The following is a 10,473-nucleotide window of genomic DNA, read 5'->3' as shown; positions in this document are numbered from 1 at the left end:
AGGTCAGGGCTCGGCGGCGGCTGCCCGGGGGCATGGTGGCCAGGCCGGCGTGGCTGCAGTTCAGCCGCCCACGGTCTGGGCAGTGGCAGGGCTCTGGACAGAGCTCCTTGCCCACTGCTGGCGAGGGGACCACTGCCAGCAGCAGGGCCAGCAGGAGCAGAACACGCACCAGACACATCACCAGGTCCATGGCGAGGCAGGACTGGCTGCAGTCACCTGGGACACAGACCTGAGCTGGAATTGTGGCAGCTCCTGTGTCACAGTGCTGCTGCCAATGTCACAGTGGTCCTTCTGATGACACTGTAGCAATGCTCTTGTCACCGTAATGGTGCTTGGCACTAGAGCTCGCAGCAAACTGCAGTTCAGGCCATGCTGTCTCCAAATGACTCTGTCTCAGAGCCATCAATCTGCAGAATCATGGAATGAATGGGCTTGGAAGGGGCCTTAAAGCCCGTCCAGTTTCACCCCTGCCATGGCAGAGACACCTTCCACTATCCCGGCTGCTCCAAGCCCCATCCAACCCGGCCTTGGACACTGCCAGGGATCCAGGGGCAGCCCCAGTTGCACTGCGCACCATGTGCCAGGGCCTGCCCACCCTCCCAGGTAAGGATTTCTCCTGAATATGCCATTTAAGCCAGCCCGGTTTCACTGTGAAGACGTTCCCATCTGTATTGGGTTTGCGTGGCCAGGTTTTGGCATGGCTTTGGGGCCACAGGTGCTGTTGAAATTTCTTTTGCTTCTAATTATCCTGCTCTGATTTTATTGGAAATAAATGTAATGAATATTCCCACGTTTCGTCCATTGTGTCGATGTCCGTGACCATGACCGGGGCGGGATCTCTCCCTCACTTTCTGTAAACTCATGAGCCTTTCGCGGTCCTTTTTCTCCTCTCCACTTGTGCGGAGCCGTGAGAGCGCCTTTGGTGGGCAGGCGGCAGGCAGGCAGGGCCAAAGGCCGCCTGGCGCTGGGAGGGCGCGGGGAGCTTGCCAAAAGGCGGGCAGTGTCGGCATGGCCGCCGGCAAAGGCTGAGGGAGCCGCAGCGGCAATGGCGGGAAGCGCTGGGAGCCTGAGGGGCGGCAGCTCCGCCTGAGCACGCCGGCCCCGGTAGCGAGTTCCTTGGAAAGTGAGCCGTGGGCAGCTTGCAGCAGCTGGATTCCCGCAGGAGGCTGTGATCCTGTGGGAGACCTGTGGAGAGAGGGGCCCTTCTCCCGGGCTGGAGCAGCCTGTCCTTTCAGGACTGCACCTGTGGAAGAGTGACCAATGCTGCAGCAGGTCTGGGGGGAATGTTGCCTGTTGGACGGACTCATGCTGCAGAAGTTTGCAGTGAGCTGCTGTTGGTGGGATGGAGCCACATTGGAGAAGTTCCTGGAGAACTGTCTCCCATGGGAGGAACCCTGTGGTGCAGCAGGGTGATAGATTTGCTCTCTGAGAGTAGGGGAATAACGAATAACCCCCATTCCCTGTCTCCTTGTGCTTCTGGTGTAGGCAATAGTGCTGGAAAGGAGGGAGGGGTGAGGGGAAGGTGTTTTTAAGGGCTTTTTTATTTCTCCTTATCCTGCTCTGATTGTGTTAGTAATAAATTCATTTAATATCATTAAGTCAAGCCTGTTTTTCACTTGATGGTATTTGATGAGTGTTTTCTCCTGGTCCATAACTGATGAACCTCCATTAAATTTTCTCCTCTCTGTCCAGCTGCAGAGAGAAGTGAGTGAGCAGATTTGGGAGTGACTGGCATCTGGCTGGGGTCAACCCACAACAATCTCAAACTGAATTTGGCCAAATCCAGAAGGGGGAAGAGAAACTGCTTTTACAAGTGCATCAGCAACATCAGGAGGAACAAGGACAAACTTTATTTCTACTGAATGCAGGGGGAAACATTGCCACAAGGGATGAGGAAAACCCTGAGATATGGTTCCCAGACCAAAGCTGCCACCAGTTGCAACTCGGGCTGGTTTGACAATGCCAAGTGGCTCTTGCAATCTGCCATCAAGAACCGGGGATAATGAGTTTGTTTACCAGGAAAAAGGAAAGAGATTATTATTCGGCGGCCTGTGGCTGGAGTTGCCGGCTGGCTCCTGAAATTCTGCGTTACGCAGGATGGTTCCCAGACCCAAGCTGGCACCAGTGCCAAGTCGGGCTGGTTTGACGGTGCTGGTACCAGCGCCAAGTCGGGCTGCTTTGATGGTCCCGCAATTGGCCATCAAGAACTGGGGATGGTGAATTTTCTTTTCAAAAGATAATGGCCGATGTTTGAGTTTAGGGGCCTGTGGCTGAGAGCGGCCGTCTGGCTCCTGAAATTCAACAGTATGCAGGATGGTTCCCAGTCTCAAGCTGGCACCAGTGCCCGGTTGGACTGGTTTGAAAGTGCCAAGTGTCTCCTGCAATCTGCCATCAAGAACCAAGGATGGTGGGTTTTGTTTGCCAGGAACAAAGCCCAAGACTTCATTTCAGGGGCCTGTGGCTGGAATGGCCGGCTGGCTCCTGAAGTTCAGGAATATGCCGGATGGTTCTCAGACCCAAGCTGGCACCAGTTGCAACTTGGGCTGGTTTGACAGTGCCAAGTGGCTCCTGCAATCTGCCATCCAGAAGCGGGGCAGGTGAGTTTTGTTTTCCAGGGAAAAGGGCCGAGGTTTGTGTTCCGGGGCCTGTGGCCGTGAGTGGCCAGCTGGCTCCTGAAATTCCGCATTACGCAGGATGGTTCCCAGACCCAAGCTGGCACCAGTGCCAAGTCAGGCTGGTTTGACAGTGCCAAGTGGCTCCCGCAATTGGCCATCAAGAACTGGGGATGGTGAATTTTCTTTTCAAAGGATAATTGTTGACGTTTGAGTTTAGGGGCCTGTGGCTGAGAGTGGCCGTTTGGCTCCTGAAATTCCGCAATATGCAGGATGATTCCCAGACCCAAGTTGGCACCAGTACCAAGTCAGACTGGTTTGACAGTGCCAAGTGGCTCCTGCAATCCGCCATCAAGAACCAGGGATGGTGATTTTTGTTTGCCAGGAAAAAGGAGGTAGTCTTTCTTTCGGGGGCCTGTGGCCAGAGTGGCTGGTTGGCTCCTGAAATTCAACAGTATGCAGGATGCTTCCCAGGGCAAGCAAGCACCAGATGCAACTCAGGATGGTTTTAGAATGCAAAGTGGCTCGTGAAATCTGCCACGAAGAACCGGTGATTGTGAGTTTAGTTTGCCAGGGAAAAGAGCCGAGGTTTGCGTTTTGGGCCTATGGCTGGAGTGGCCAACTGGCTCCTGAAATTCCGCAATATGCAGGATGGTTCCCAGACCCAAGCTGGCACCAGTGCCAAGTCGCTATGGTTTGACAGTGCCAAGAGGCTCCTGGAATCTGCCATCTAGAACCGAGGATTGTGAGGTTAGTTTGCCAGGGAAAATGGGCCAGCATTTCTTTTTGTGGGCCTGTAGCCTGGAATGGCCGGCTGCCTCCTGAAACTCCGCAATACGCAGGATGGTTCCCAGACCCAAGCTGTACCAGTTGCAACTGGGGCTTCTTTGATAGTGCCAAGTGGCTCTTGCAAGCTGCCATCAAGAACTGGGGATAGTGAGTTTGGTTCCCAGAAAAAAGGACAGAGATTATTATTCGGGGTCCTGTGGCCAAAGTTGCTGGCTGGCTACTGAAATTCCACAATACACAGGATGATTCCTAGGCGCAAGCTGGCACCGGTTGCAACTCGGGCTTGCTTGACAGTGCCAAGTGGCTCCTGCAATCTGCCATCAAGAACGGGTGATGATGAGTTTTGTTTGACAGGAAAAAGCAGCAAGGTTTTCATTCGGGGGCCTATGGCCAGAAGTGGCTGACTGGGTCCTGAAATTGCACATTAGGCAGGATGGTTCCATGACCCATGCTAGCACCAGTTGCAAATCGGGCTGGTTTGACAGTGCCAAGTGCTCCTGAAATCTGTCATCAAGAACTGGGGAAGCTGAGTTTTGTTTGCCAGTCAAAAGAGCCGAGGTATTTTTTCGGGGGCCGGTGGCTGAGAGTGGCTGTCTCGCTCCTCAAATTCTGCGATATGCAGGATGGTTCCCAGACCCAAACTCGCAACAGCTGCAACTTGGGGTTTTTTGACATGTCCAAGTGGCTCCTATAATTGGCCATCAAGAACCGGCAATGGCGAGTATTATTTTCAAAGAAAAATGGCCAATGTTTTTATTCGAATGCCTGTGGCCGGAATAGCTGGCTGGTTCCTGAAATTCAAGATTACGCATGATGGTTCCCATACCCAAGCTGGCACCAGTTGCAACTTCGGTGGTTTGACAGTGCCAAGTGGTTCCTGCAATCTGCCATCAAGAACTGGGGCAATTGAGCTTAATTTTTCAGGGAAAATGGGACAGAATTTCTGTTAGGAGCCTGTGACTGGAAGTGTTAGCCTTGCTCCTGAAATTCCACACTACGCAGGATGGTTCCAAGACCCAAGCTGGCACCAGTGCCAAGTTGGGCTGGTTTGACAGTGCCAAGTGGCTCCTGCTATCTGCCATCAAGAACTGGTCCAAGTGAGTTTAGTTCGCCAGGATATAGAAGCAAGGTTTTTATTCGGCAGCCTGTGGCTGGAGTGGCCAGCTGGCTCTTGAAATTTCACATTATGCAGGATTGTTCCCAGACCCAAGCTGGCACCAGTTGAAACTCGGGCTGGTTTGAGAGTGCCAAGTGGCTCCTGCAATCTGTCATCAAGGTCCGGGGCAGGTGAGCTTAGTATGCCAGTGAAAATGGGACAGGATTTCGGTTGGGGGCGTGTGGACGGGAGTGGCCGGCTGGCACCTGTAATTCTGGAATAGGAAGGATGGTTCCCAGACCCATGCTGGCACCAGTTGCAACTCGGGCTGGTTTGACAGTGCCAAGTGGCTCCTACAATCCGCCATCAAGCACTAGGGAAGGTGAGCTTACTTTACCAGTGAAAATGGGACAGAATTTCTGTTGGGGGCCTATGGCCTGCAGTGGCCTTCCTGTTTCCTGAAATTCTGCGTTACGCAGGATGGTTCCCAGACCCAACCTGGCACTAGTGCCAAGTCAGGCTGAATTGACAGTGCCAAGTGACTCCTATAATTGGCCATCAAGAACCGGGGATGGCAAGTTTAGTTTGCCAGGAAAAAGGAGCGAGGTTTTCATTCGGGGCCTAAGGCTAGGTGTGGCCGGCTGGCTCCTGAAAATCCACAATACGCAGGATGGATCCCAGACCCATGTTGGCACCGGTTGCATCTCAGGGTGTCTTGACAGTGCCAAGAGGGTCCTGCAATCTGCCATCAAGAACCTCGACAAGTGATCTTAGTTTGCCGGGGAAAATGGGACAGGATTTCTGTTGGTGGCCTGTGTCCGGGAGTGGCCCTCTGACTCCTGAAATTCTGCAATACGCATGATGGTTCCCAGACCCAAGCTGGCACCAGTGCCAAGTCGGGCTGATTTGACAGTGCCAAGTGACTCCTGCAATCTGCCATCAGCAACTGGGGATGGTGAGTTTTGTTTGCCAGGGAAAAAGGCCGAGGTTTTTAGTCGGCGGCCTGTGGCAGGAGATGACGGCTGGCACCTTAAATTCCGCAATAAGCAGGATGGTTCCCAGACCAAAGCTGGTACCAGTTGCAACACTGGCTGGTTTGACAGTCTTTGTGCAAAGAAGCCACTTCTTCACCTCCGGGAGCCCGAGAGAGCAGCAGTTTCGTAAAGGTGAAGAAGGAAGCTGCAGCTTGCAAACGGATAGAAAACAGTACCTTACCACTCTCCTGCCTTTTCCAATCACATTCACATTCGATTGGAAGGCGTTTTGGACAACTTTCCTTCTCTTCTTGCAAAACACTCTGCAGACCTCCGTGCAACTTCTAGAACACAACTGGAGATGTTTTCAGTGCTAGCACAGTTTCTCCTTGCCAGACATAGTGGAAAAGCCATTTGCTAAAATGTAGACGACAAGAGACGCTAAAGCTCTGTGGAGCTAAGCGCCGCACCCGGGCATCTTTTGGCAGAAGCCGTGCTCTGGAGAGCTCCGTGACCGGGACAATTGTCCTTGTGTGAAGAAGCCACTTCTTGGCCTCTGGGAGCCGGAGAGAGCGGCAGCTTCGGAAAGGTGAAGAAGGAAGCTGTACAACACTGAGATTGTGTGCGCAGCTTACAAATGGATAGAAAACAGTACCTTACCACTCTCCTGCCTTTTCCAATCACATTCACGTTCAATTGGAAGGCGTTTTGGACAACTTTCTTTTTCTTCTTGCGAAACACTCTGCAGACCTCCGTGCAACTTCTAGAACACGATCGGAGATGTTTTCTGTGCTGGCACAGTTTCTCCTTGCCAGACATAGTGGAAAATCTTTTTGCTAAGATGTAGGAAACAAGACATGCTAAAGACGAAGACACAGAGCTCTCTGGAGCTAAGTCCCGGTCGCGGGCATCTTTTGGCAGAAGCTGCGCTCAAGAGCGCATCGGGACTGGCAGGATGCTCTGTGCGCAAAAAAGTCCCTTCTTTGCCTTTCGGGGATCTGAAAGAAGTACAAAATTAAGACCTGATTGCTACAATTGTGTAGTGGTTTGGGCAGTCCAGCCGGGTTTATAGTGCCAGTCCTTACGGCAGGTGTTGCTGCTGGTCAAGCTTTGACTGTGCCTCATAAGTTGGGTTGCTGGATGGTCAAAGACCTAAAGGTAAGGTGAGCTATTTTAGATCCGTTGCTTACTGATGTAGATGCTATTAGACATGGCACACTGCAAAATTAAACTGCTATCTATTTATTGTTGTTAGCACGAGTGTTAGGGTTTTGAAGAAATGTGTTGTATGAACCTCTCTTACTATTCTGCAGTCATTCACAGGAAACTCAAACAATGAGTAGATAACATGAAGAAATTGATTGAGAATGGGTGGGGTATGCATTAATGGTTTGAGAGATGGGAAAGAACTGGATGGTAAAGATCTCGTAAAAAGTGCTTTGTTATTACTAGTAGTCATTACTATATTGCTTTGTTTTATTCCTTGCATCACGAAACTTGTGAGCCCCTTGGAAGAAAATATGGTGGAAAGGGTCTGGTTGTTGCAAGAAAAAGAAGAAGGGGGAATTGTAGCAATGTGTCTGAATCACTTAGACTACATGGTGCACCAGCCATCCAGCTTGGAACTGTTCTTATCAGAATTTTCTCAGGGCCCTCTGGAATTCATCAAGGTTACTAAGACATAAGCTGTGCTAAAATAAGACAGGGAAGTTGAGAAACCAAATTCCAAGACCACAAGAACTCGATAACGGAGGGAGCAAAGCGCCTGGACTGTAACCATACATGTCTTCAGAGAGGTGCACACAGAATCCGTGGACAAGACAAAGGCATCAATAAGAAATGCAGGACTTGCGTGTGCAGAGTTAGAATGTGTAAGTGCATCATGTCAATAGTCAATGACTTCTGCTTAATCCTGTTGGTCCGTTGTCGAGTCCTGAATTTCCCACACGGGATACTTACTAGAAGGGGTCCAATTTTAAAAATAATGTTACTGTCTAGACGATGATTAATTGGAATAGTTCTTTCAAATCCTTCCCTTGCTGACATCAGTTAGTTTCATCTTTTCCTGATTGTACTGGCAGCTATACATTAGTTATGAATAGAAGGGAATGACTTTTAGGGATATGTTGCAAGGAAATAGATTGGTACCTCTGCTTCCATTTCCATTGTCTAAGAAGAGCTCCACACAGTTTTGGACTTTTCACAGACGTCTGACTAGATTAGCATTTGGTTTTGATTAACCCCGTAAAATTTAGGCTACTAGGCTTGACCAATGAATAGAAAAAGGAAAGTCACAGAGCTCAGGTGGTTCCCTTGTCAACAACTTCTCAGTAGAAGGGAGATTTCTGCCTTCAAGTTTGTTACTTCAGCTAGCAGATTATGCTCACTCCAAAAGAAGGTGAGAAGGTTGCTTCCCTAAATGGTCCAATAATTCTTCCTGCTTCTATGTGCCTATTTGTATGACTGGATTTTGTATTAGTGGAGTTTATTACAAAAAGTTGGATTAAATTTCATGTGTCTGCTCTTATGGGAAACAGAGTATTTAGCCAATACAATCTAGGTTTTATCAACCTGGGATTGCCTGAACAGACCGGATGCTTAAAACAGTAATTCCCGCTAGTTCCAATTCCATTCTTAGGCTCGACAAACTGAATGGTATACCTGCACCAGAAGGGCGGGACATTGAACTGGACTTTCTCCATTTAGAGAGGAGCTAATGAAAAAGTTTCACCAGAATCAGAGCAGGCTGTAAAACAAGAAAAGTGTCTCAAAAAGAAACCTGTCTTATCCTATTAGTATTGCTAGTTGTGATTGGACAAGAATGAAATGTGTCAACTCTGTGTTCCTGGGTATCACATCAGTAATAGGTACTTCAGCTGCTGTACTTCTATCTTAAAGTTAAGAACAGAATCCAAAGAATTGTGATTCCATGTTCACAATTCACCCTATGGTGCTGAAAGGTGAAAAAGGAGTGGAAGGTGCACGAGTAAATGAACTTGAATGGCCTATGTAAATCAGCGGCCACTGATTTCCTGAAGGCTTCAACAAGTCAGTTGCCTATGTTTTTCTTGGAATTCTTTTAATCTTTGGTCATGTTTTTTTTTGGGATTCTTTTACCCTTTCCCCATTAATTCAGCCTCTGCTCTCAAGGCTTTGCTGACATTTCAAGTATCTCGGTAGCCTGGAAATGTGTTGTCTTTATTGATCACATCATTATTCCCTTCAAAGGGTTGTTTGCCTCAAGTCTTTTGCAAGAAAGCAGCTCTCCTTTGCATCTGCCTGGGGACTCTGCATCACCACGGACCCTCACTCCCAGTTTGCCAAGGAGATGATCAGCAGGAATGTTGCAGAGCTGCTCTGTGCATATGAATGGAATGGCAGAGAGTGAAGCACTGGACATTTCTGGCTTTAGTACAATGCTGCTGCATTGGTACCAGTTTAGTTGGTTTTCCATCAGTGGCCTTTCTGTCTAGGAGTACACTGCCCAGAGTCTTTCTAGCATTTGATGCCATTTCCTTCCTGTTGTTTTCATACCTTCCTTCAGTTGAAAGGATGATCCAATCTTTACATTTTGAAGATCCCTGTTAGGAAACACTATGCCAGAGGAGTCATCGCTGCCTTTTCTTCTGCCTCCTTTGTAATTTTCAGAGACTCATTTCAAATTTCTGCTAATGTCAAGAAGAATACTGAGACTACTTAGCAGGGTTGACGCTCTCAGCTGCTTTCCTCTTTCATACTGCTTCATACTGGATGTGACTTCAAGGCCTCGTTTTGTCATCTGCATTTTGCTGTGATCCAAAGCCAAATATTCCAGGCCTGTGAACACAAAAAGAGCTCTTAGTCTTTTGCAAGAACTACCCCTAGGAGGATTTGTGTTCAGTTTGATTTCTACGGTGTTAGCCCTGTTGCAGAAAAAAAGGAGATTGTACTCTCTTCTTGTGTACTCTCTTCTTGTGCTCTCATTTCCCTCCCTCTGCCTTGCATGCCCTAGTTAATCTACCGGCGTGACTCATTTGGCATCATCTCATGGTGCAAATTCTGCATAGTTTCATGTCCTTACAAATGCCAGTTGCCAAGGAGCCAATCTAACCATTCAAGGGGCAAAGAACTGTAGGGCTGGGCAAGTTCAGGTGCTGAAACTGTAAGTCATGCCATATTCAAGTGACAGAGCAAATCAATTGATCTAGGACTTCCAGCTGGACACCTCTGAGAATAGCAGTTTGTCAGCAATGACACAGCCCTCTTCCTAGCTGTATTCCAGAAAGAGAAAAGGAACAGCTTCCATGGTTAATATGTTTGGCATGAGAAAACAGCAAGAAATGTACCGCAAAATACTTGAGTCAGATAAAGTGCATTTCTCTAGTGAGAATTTTGCAGCTATTCTTTCTTGTCTGTGCCTTTACTTTTCACAGAAGACAGGGGAGCATTTCATTATTATTGTTCTTTTGTTTTCTTTTGTTGGCCTCCCTCTTTCCACCCACAATTAACAAATTTGCCTTTCTTTACTGGCTTCTCCTTCTTTACTTCTAGAAGTTTACATGAGGTCATCCAACCTTATCATCAATGTTCTCATACAGTGGAAAGAAGTACAAGGTACAGCTAAATGGATAAAACAAACCCACAAAAATAGAGAGGTTTTTACAGTCTTCTGTGAGAACATTAGGACACAAGATGTCTTTGAACTGACTAAGGCTGTATTGATTTAACTTTTAGTCCACTCGTTACTGTTATTACACGTGTTTGGCCTTTAGTACAGAGCCTTGGAACTAATCCAGACCAATATTTTGGCTAATTTTGCTTTATTTCTAGTGAGGACTTTGTTTCTTAAGGAATAGTCCAGAGAAAGAGCGTCCACGGTAGAGTTATGGGTCATAAATTCTGGTACAGTTTGTGCTGGTAATACATCTAGGAAAGAAGGTTTTACATCTTTTTTGACTTTCAAATGGAACCATTATTTGAAAAACTTAAGAGTTGGGGTTTCCCCCCCCGCCGCCCCAAATAC

Source organism: Melozone crissalis, unplaced genomic scaffold (genome assembly GCF_028551555.1).
Source record: "Melozone crissalis strain CALT ecotype California unplaced genomic scaffold, PUWL_Pcris_2 ptg000032l_1, whole genome shotgun sequence".
Classification (NCBI taxonomy): domain Eukaryota; kingdom Metazoa; phylum Chordata; class Aves; order Passeriformes; family Passerellidae; genus Melozone; species Melozone crissalis.
This window is presented reverse-complemented; position numbering follows the sequence as displayed.